Below are 8811 nucleotides of genomic sequence, written 5' to 3'. Positions count from 1 at the left end.
TTTTTCTTTTCAGATTGTCTTTGCTCGTTTTTCTCTGTGCAGTCTTTAAATGTGGTATTTCTTAGCCTCCCTTTCATACCTCTTCTTTTTTCCTTTTACACATATTTTGGAGAAATTACTTCATCCATTCTCATAGCATTGACTACTATTAATATTGAAAAGATTCTCAGATCCATACTATTAGCCTAGACTAGTTCTAAACTCCAGATCTACGTATCAAGTTGTCCAGTGAACATCTCTTCTTTGATGTACCACAGGCATTTCACTACAATTGAATTTACTCCTAATATACTTCTCCTGTGTCTTGAAGAATGCCACCACCATTCTCCCAGTGTTTCAGCTTAGGAAACTGACAATTATCCTTGTGAACTTCTTCCCTTCTCATATTCAACTGACCTAATTCATATTCTTGTTTAATAAAATCCTGATTCTTATTTTCTCTTGAATGAATCACTGCTGTAAAGACTGTACCAAAATTCCTTCCACCGCTACCCAAAGTTGTAAGAAATGTATATGTATTTATGCTGTACTCCATGTAGACTGTGGAATAAAAATCTGAAATCCTAAATGGACTATTCTGAGGTCAGAGGTTAGGGAGATCTCATTAAGGACAAAAAATGGTAGACAAGGAGAATAGAATTGATTAATTCCAAGCTTCCTGAAGAGGTAAGGGTTTTAGCTTCTGTTTGAAACCAATTTCTTACGTGGCATATGACTGCAGATTGCTGTCCTCCTCCAGGTATAAGCTCAAATCTTCACCTTCCTTGCAAAGTCTTCAGCATTTAGTAGTACACTAATTTTATATAAAGAGAAATACTTTGAATGTATTAATATGTTTTAATTGTTTGGAATTTAGTGCACTGGGAAATATCTGTTTGCTTCAAAGCAAACTTATTGTATGGGATTGCATGTATTATATCAGAATTGCAAAGAAAAAGTGTTACTATCAGTTCCCAAAATTCAAAATAAGACTTTAAACATGCCATATGAGAAATATTTTTTCTTTTGTTTGTGTGTTGTTGAATCTATGCAAGTAAAAATATAAGACTGCATTTTAAGGGTAAGGCAAGATATAACCACAGGTTACAATATGAGGTTGGTATAGTAAGAAGTGATGTCTGAGCTGAGTCTTGATGTATAAGTAGGAGAAAGCCTGGAAATTTTCATTTGAGGGTGGGGTAAAAGAAAAAGCAGGCTAAGCAGGGGATGTGCATTAGATACAAAAAATGAGAAATCATAGTGTGTTTTCAGAGGTGGAGATTGTTCATTGGAGCTGGACTGCACACTTGAAGGGGAGAATGAAAGAATCATTTCCAAATCAGAGACAAGATAATGAAAGGAGGGGAACAATGTAACTGTCACATTTTCCGTGGTCTAAAAAGTCATAGATTATAGGATACACCATCTATTTTTATAAGAGCACGCAAGGGGAAAATAGAATTATTAATCTAAGAGTTCATACTTCTTTTCAAATTAACTATATCACCCATTTATCAATCTAAACTCTTTGCTTTTAATACTTTAATCAAAATTTGCATCTAAACCTTGTTGACAAATATATAACACACAGAGATCCTTTTAAGCCACTGTTGGTCATTGGGTAGTTATATTTAGCTTCTTACCAGGGTTTGGGGACTTGACTTTTTCAAGACTGACAGTAAATTTTGACTTATTTTTCTTCTTAAAAGTACATGACATCTGAATAGCCTATAGTTTTCAAGAGCAATGAAATTCTGTCCCTAAAATTAACAGAAAAATCCAGAACTTCTTTTTGTTTTTAGAAGTTTATTCCATTTCCAAACTAAATATTCCTGGGAATATAAATATGTATAATAAAATAATTATCATAACTAATTCTTATCATAATTAAAACAAGTATTTAGTATACAGTCAAATATGTCATTAAACAGAACAGGAAATCAAGATAGTTCTTATTGCCAATACTACATGAACCTCAGTTTATGCTTCCATCAAATCTTTTGAGCATCTACTACTACTGTGTTATGGTCATCAGGAATGCATTAGTGAAAAATTTACCCTAAAGTTCATTTGGAAACTCAAGAGACCATGAATAGCCAAGTCAATACCCAACAAAAAGAGCAATGCTGGAGGTATTACAAAATCCGACTTCAAACTATATTACAAAGCCATAGGAATAAAAACAGCATGGTACTGGCACAAAAATAGATATGAAGACCAGTACAGTAGAATAGAGGACCTGGATATAAATCCATACAGCTATGCCAACATTATTTTTTACAAAGTCACCAAAAATATTCCATAGAGAAAGATAGCCTCTCCAACAAATGCTGCTGGGAAAAGTGGTTATCTGCCTGCAGAAAACTGAAACTAGATACACGTCTATCACTCTGTACTAGTATCAACTTAAAGTGGATCAAGGACCTTAATATTAGACCAGAAACTCTGAGGTTAGTATAGAAAAGAGCAGGGAATACTTTGGCAGCAATAGATATAGGAAAGGACTTCCTCAGTAGAACTCCAGCACCCCAGCAACTAAGAGAAAGAATGGACAAATTTGACTACATGAAGTTAAAAAGCTTCTGCACAAAAAAGTCTCTAAACTGAAGAGACCACCCACAGAGTTGGAGAAAAATGTTTGCTAGCTATACAGCAGACAAAGGACTGACAACCAGAATACACAGGGAGCTCAAAACATTAACTCCCCCAAAATTAATGAACCAATAACGAAGTGGGCAGCTGAACTAAACAGAACTTTTTGAAAGGAAGAAATCCAAAAAACACATGAGAAACTGCTCACTATCCCTGGCCATAAGGGAAATGTAAATCAAAACCACGCTAAGATTCTACCTCATCCCTGTTAGAATGACTATCATCAAAAAGGATGTGGGAGAAAAGGAACCCTCATCACTGCTAGTGGGAATGTAAGCTAGTCCAACCACTTTGGAAAACAATATGGGGCTTCTTACAAAACTAAACATATATCTGCCATATGATCCAGCAATACCACTCAAAAGAATGTGACTCAGGTTATTACATAGGTTCCTGCAAAACCATGTTTATTGCAGCACTATTCACAGTAGCCAAGTTATTGAAACATCAAAGATGCCCCATTATTGATGAATGGATTAAGAAAATGTGGTATTTATACACAATGGAATTTTACTCAGCCACAAAGAATAATGAAATTTTATCATTTGCAAGTAAATGGATGGAACTGGAGAACCACATCTTAAGTGAAGTTAGCCAGGCTCAGAAGGAAATCATATGTTCTCCCTCATATGCAGACTTTAGACCTAAAACAAATGCAGTAATGTCATTGGACATGGGTCACACACTAAGGGGAGAACACATACAGGAGGAATAGGGAAAGGTAGGACACCCAAAATTTCAAAGTGTTTGATGTGCCCACTTTAGAGGAACTAATATAGTAATCTTAAACTGACAGAGGCCACTATGGGAAGGTGACTGGGAGGTAGTGAAGAGGTCAGGTAAAGATGAACCAATTCAGGCTGTAACAGACTTGTGCATGGAAGCAATACTAGGAATCTCTCTGTATAGCTATCCTTATCTAAAACTAGGAAAAACACTGTCTATCTTCTTATTGCTTATGTTTTCTCTTCAACAAAATTGGAGGAAAGTACAGAACAGGTTCTACCTGGAAGCAAGGGCTGTGGTGGGAAGAGGGAGGGGGTGTGGGGCAGAGGGAGAAATGGCCAAAACAATGTATGAGCACACGAATAAATGAATAAAGAAAAAATTGTTTGGTACACACAAAAATCCTAGTTTTTATCACAAAGTGACTGATACTGTGTTACCTAGTAAACATGTTTGAGCTCAATAAATGAAGAGACTCTGTCAACCTTACAAATTAAATTCAAGTTTTGAGTTTGCCAGCGTTGTATCTCTGTAGTACTCTCTGTGATGTGTTCAGCACATCTCACTTCTCAGTGAAGTCCATGGCCAATCATTACAGTCAGTGAGTTCTGAAATACCAATACATTCTATAGGAACCAGATACTAATCCTACCCATGCTCCTGGGAAGAAGGTTCTCACCAGCAACACTGGGGATGAAAGAGGGCTTCATAGTAACTTCAGATAGGACTCTGAGTTATTCCAAGTTGAATCCTTAGAAGTTCACCTTCTCAGTTCATGTTTGTTTCTTAAGTGATATGACCCAGTATCAAGGATTTCAAGCAACTCTACTGAACTGGAATTACATTTCACACATTTATGTATTATACATACTTGTAAAATATTCCATGTATTATATATTTATAATATATAACATACTTGTATTATATTCACACAAACACACACATGAAAGGACAAAAATATTATTTATTTCTTCAGGTATTTTTAGTTATGTATGTGTTTTTCTAATTTTTATTCTGTATTTTGTAGGCATTATTTTTAATTATCTATTTTTGTTAGGTATCATTTGTAGTTATTAAGTACTATTTTTTACTTTATGTATGTATTTATTGATAAACATGTGCATTTATGTATTTGTTCATTTATTCATTTGCTCTTACTGAGTTTTAATTTATGTATTCTTTCAGTAATTCATTCATTGGTTTATTTTTTCTTTCTGTCTTTCTGTCTGCGGGACTAGAGATGGAACGCTTTGCTTCAAAATGAGCCACTAGTCCTTCTGACAGCCACAGTTTTCAATGCGTTTGTGGAGATGGGGATGCGCCATCCCCCTGATCTGAGTGTCCTGAATCACAAGAAATGCAGGGCTGAACCACTGGATTCCAGCTGGAGGAAAGAAAATCGCAATGCCCACGGAGGGGGTCATGGGATCCCGACCATGCCACCCCTAGCCCCTAAGCCCACCGCTCTACCACCTGAGCTGCGCTGCCAGCCGCTTCCTGTCCGCTCTTTCGCTGTCCTATATACCTTCCTTTTCTACAGGCCCCTGAGTGAGAACAAAGCAGGGGAGGAAGAAAACTGACCAGTGCAATTCCAAACCTGAAGGGTTGCGCACAACTAACACGAGGTGGAGTTCGCTCACGCTTCCACCTGCCTGAGGGAGAGAGGCAGGTGAGAGACCTGGGGAGGGGACTGTCAGCAGTCAGATGTCAGCTCTCAGATGTGCTAGACAATGGTCTCCAAGAAGCAAGGGGAAGGGCGTTCGCGGGTGTGTAAGTTCAGGAGACATGCATGGCAGGAGGCAGGAGGCAGAGGAACATGGGTCGCTGCAGGGAAGCCGAAGGGGAGAGGTGGAGGTGGATTGAAAGCCTGGCCTCACGCTGAGCACAGACAGGCCCTCCGCTCTGGTCTCTGTGACCTTCCCTTTTGTCAAATCCAGGTTCCCAGCCCTGCCATGGCAGCTGCTGTCCTCTTGGGCCGCGGTCAGGCGCTGCTGCCTCCAGTAGCCACATGCTGCCTCTTCAGGGAACTCGGTGATGTGCCAGGCGGGGCCCGGCCCTGCTGCTCGCACCAGTTCTCTGCAGGCCCATCGCGCGCTGGTCGCCTAGACCCTGAGGTGGAGGCGGTGTCCGCGGTGCCCTAGCCTTCCAGCGCCTGAGGCAGCCAGGTGGAACCCAGACAGGACTGCACTCCCCGATCACGTCCTGTACCTGCTTCGGAAACCTGCGTGGCTCTGGGCAAACATCCTCAAGCAGGCGGAGCTGAGCTTCCAGCCAACCAGCGCTGTGCTGGCCACCATGAAGCTGTACATAGATCACTTGTGGGCTGGAGCTCTCCTTTGCATAACCTGTTTTCTCATATTGCTTGTATTTCTATCAGGCCTATATTCCACACTTGAGAGAAAATGTATGCGGAATGTTTTGGCTTTCTGTTGTTGGCTTTCTTAACCTAACTTCACTTAAGGTGATGTTCTTCAGTTGCATCGATTTACCTGCAATAAAATTTCATTCTTTTTGTTTGAATGAATTCCATTTTATGTAAATAACATATTTTCTGAATTTATTAGTCAGTTGTGGGGCACCTTTGCTGTTTCCCTAGCTTGACCATTATGAATGAGCTGCTGTAAACATTGGAGTGTAGATGTCTTCATTGTAATCTGTCTAGGAGTGGTTCTGCTGGATTATATAAACTGATTATGTCAGACATTTTTTTCAGTAACAGAAATCTGATTAACACATTTTCTCTTCCTACTCTTAATCTATATACTACAGGAAGTATTAGTCAGAGGAATAATGAAAAAGAATTTAAAGACAGTTAAACATGAAAGGAGGAAACCAAATTTTTCCTGTTTCCAGACGAAAGTATTCTATATTTAGAAGAAAATAAAGACTCCATGAAAATATTTTTAGCACTGATAAATTCAATACTGGTTAAGAATGTAAAATCATCATAATGTCCTAAAGCTGTCCTACCTTATATTTCAAAAGTTATAAATTTACATGGAATGAGCATATATAGTATAAAAATATGCTATTAAGCACAAAACATATTCAATCCCTTAAATATAAATGTCTCAACATGATCATCAACAAGACATCATTTCTATAGTAGTAAATGATAATTGAAATATCGTCAAGTGGTCTGAGTATTTGGACACACGGCAGATTACTGCCTTTTGGTAATTTTATAATTGAATGAAGACTAATTTAAAATGAAGAAATATGCTCATATATGAAATTATCACAATGATATCTCCTTATATTATTAATATAGTCTAATTCCAAAATAAATAAGATTAACATAAAAGAGCAGTACAACACAACCTAAAATATGTAGGTGAATAACTTTTCTTCATACTCTTTGTGAAGAAATCTGTTGAAACTATGGCAACAACACTGAAAAGGTTTTATGAAATTGTAAACCAGAGACTCATGTTTCTGTCTATATTTTTGCATCCAGAATTGATCACAAAATAGTTGAGGATCTTCTATGAAAACTGTATTAAATTTAAAATTTCAGTATACCTCAATGATAGTAAAGAAAAAGCATTCCTGAGTGTTTGTATTTTACTGTATTCTTGTTAATATTGATATTTACATTATTACACACACATATATAAAACTTGTGTTGTCTTCTAAAACAGACATATGACTTCCTGATACCAGTCATCATACAGAGTTTCATTTGTTAATAGAAAACAAGGATCACTGGGATTCATTAACCAGTTTTCTGTTAAGAATACAAGTTCCATGAAATGGAGATGAGCAGAAACAATGGAGGGAACTGAATTATTTGCATCTGTTCTCAGGGTTCAGAAAATTATCCATCCTGTACTCCTTCCTTCTATAGGGTTAGTACTTAGCATACACACTAGTGTGATCAAAGTAATAGTGAAATAGCTGATCTAATGAGGAGCTTTGGATATTAAGCCCCCAGGGAAGGAGAGTCTGTAAAGACTGTAGGAGCTGGCATGTGATTCAACACAAAAAACTCTGCAATCATGAAATAATACCTCACATCTTCCCTGTGATGGTACTTTTGGCCTGGATTCCATTGACCCATTCAGCCTTTCTGCCCTTCCTGAGGACAGATTGTCTATCTTCAATATCCTGGTGACATATTGAATATACTTTCTCTTGAAAGCTATGAATTAACACAATGTTTTAAATTTTTTGGCTGTGCTGGGGTTTGAACTCAGGGCCTCACACTTGCTAGGCAGTTGCTTTTTTGAGCCACTCCATGAGCATAAAATTTCATTCTGAGAAGCATTGAAGAAAGTTAGAAACAAGGTAGAGAAACAACATCCACAATCTTGCCAATCATCTGTCATTATCTTGATGCATTCTGTGTTTTCCTCAATAGTGACTCAACACTCACTCTGTTCATCTCATACTCTGTCCAAGAAGAAAGCCATTTCCTTAAGAGCAAAAATCTGACAATTTTCAAACAATATGACAGTTACAAAATGAACTGAAATCTTCTTGAATTCTTGTGGAGATATTTGAGGTTTTTTCTTGGCAGTAATAGATGCTAGGGATGTCATATCTCAGGACAAGAGACTGGGTAGGATAACAGCAGTAATTTTCCACTGTTCTGCAATCTAGCAGTCTAAAAATAAACGTGTCTTTAGGTGAAGTTTTTCTAACATATTCCAGGATGCTGATGGCTTGCAGATATATTTTGTTTTCTTTTACCTGAATTTTCCATCAGATCCTTCACCAGCACGGAAGTTAAAAACCAAACAGCTATTTCAAATTTTCTTCTCTTGGGAGTGAGTGATGATGCATACCTGCAGCCCCTCATCTTCAGCCTTTTCCTGTCCATGCACCATGTTCCCAAGATGGTGGTCTTGGGAAACCTGCTCATCATAGTCATCAGTTCTGATTCACATCTCCACAAACTCATGTACTTCTTTCTCTCCAGTTTGTCCTTTACTGATACCTGCTTAAGCAGCATCACTGTCCCAAAGATGCTAGTGTACAACCAAGCACAGGATCAGAGCATCACTTACGCAGACTGCCTCAGCCAGGTCTGCTTTGTCTCATTTTTTGGTGGCATAGAAAATTGTCTTCTTGCAATGATGGCTTATTATCACTCTGTGGTCATTCATCACCCCCTGAGGTACACAGTCATCATGAACCCCTATCTCTGTGCCATGCTATTTCTGGTCTCTTTGTTCATCATCATTGCAGATGCCCTGCTGCACAGTTTATATGGTTTTGTGGCTGTCCTTTTGCACAGAAGGAAAAATCCCCCACTTCTTCTGTGAACTTGATCAGATCTTTAAGTTTATTTGCTCTGATCCCCTGACCATTAACTTCCTCATAATTTTTAAGCTTGTATATTTGGTGGTGTTCCACTCAATGGAATAATTTTCTATTATATTCACATTGTATTTGCTGTTCTGAGAATACCATCATCAGCAGGAAAGTACAAAGTCTTTTCAACCTGTGGGT

Source organism: Castor canadensis, chromosome 14 (assembly GCF_047511655.1).
Source record: "Castor canadensis chromosome 14, mCasCan1.hap1v2, whole genome shotgun sequence".
Taxonomy (NCBI): domain Eukaryota; kingdom Metazoa; phylum Chordata; class Mammalia; order Rodentia; family Castoridae; genus Castor; species Castor canadensis.
Note: the sequence above shows the minus strand (reverse complement) of the source record.